The following is an 823-nucleotide window of genomic DNA, read 5'->3' on the forward strand; positions in this document are numbered from 1 at the left end:
CTGGGGATGGGGATGGGGATGCGCGGTGGCGGGACGGCTCTGTGGACGGGGCAGGGGATGCACGGTGGCGGGACGGCTCTGGGAATGGGGATGGGAATGCGCACTGGTGGGACGGCTCTGGGGATGGGGATGGGGATGCGCGGTGGCGGGACGGCTCTGGGAATGGGGATGGGGATGCGCGCTGGCGGGACGGCTCTGGGGATGGGGATGGGGATGCGCGGTGGTGGGACGGCTCTGGGGATGGGGCTGGGGATTGGGATGCGCGGTGGTTTGACGGCTCTGGGGATGGGGCAAGGGATGCGCGGTGGCGGGACAGCTCTGGGGATGCGGATGGGGATGCGTGGTTGCGGGACTGCTCTGGGGTTGGGGATGGGGATGGGGATGCGCAGTGGCAGGACGGCTCTGGGGATGGGGCTGGGGATGCGCGGTGGCGGCACGTCTCTGGGGATGCGAATGGGGATGTGCGGTGGCGGGACGGCTCTGGGGATCTTGATGGGGATGCGCGGTGGCGGAACGGCTGGCTCGGAGTGAGTTCTGCTGGCTGGCTCGGGACTGGGAGGCCCGGTGCTGGGACATGCCGTTCTGGGGTGTGCGAGGGCCTGGGTGACCCAAGCAGGCCAGAAGGAGTTAATGCCCCATGTATGATCCACTCCCCTCCCCCAGAGATGCGGGCGCTGGCCGAGCTGCTGGGTCCCTACGGCATGAAGTTCCTGAGCGACAACCTCATGTGGCACGTCACCTCGCAGGTGGTGGAGCTGAAGGTAGGAGGCTGGGGAGGGAGGAGCCACTGCTGGCTGCACTCAACTCCCCAGGGCTACGGGCA

At 68.4% G+C, this 823-nt stretch overlaps 1 long non-coding RNA gene across 1 annotated transcript in view; it reads left to right on the forward strand.

Moving 5' to 3' along the window:
- The window catches only part of LOC113409060, a 2,560-nt gene extending 1,816 nt beyond the window's left edge, over window positions 1-744 (forward strand). The window contains exon 3 of the long non-coding RNA XR_003370435.2: window positions 664-744. This is a non-coding gene — a long non-coding RNA (uncharacterized LOC113409060). The remainder of the gene's footprint in view (window positions 1-663) is intronic.
- The last annotated feature ends 79 nt before the right edge of the window (window positions 745-823 follow it).

Source organism: Terrapene carolina, unplaced genomic scaffold (assembly GCF_002925995.2).
Source record: "Terrapene carolina triunguis isolate 2854851 unplaced genomic scaffold, T_m_triunguis-2.0 Scaffold28949, whole genome shotgun sequence".
In the NCBI taxonomy this organism is placed as follows: domain Eukaryota; kingdom Metazoa; phylum Chordata; order Testudines; family Emydidae; genus Terrapene; species Terrapene triunguis.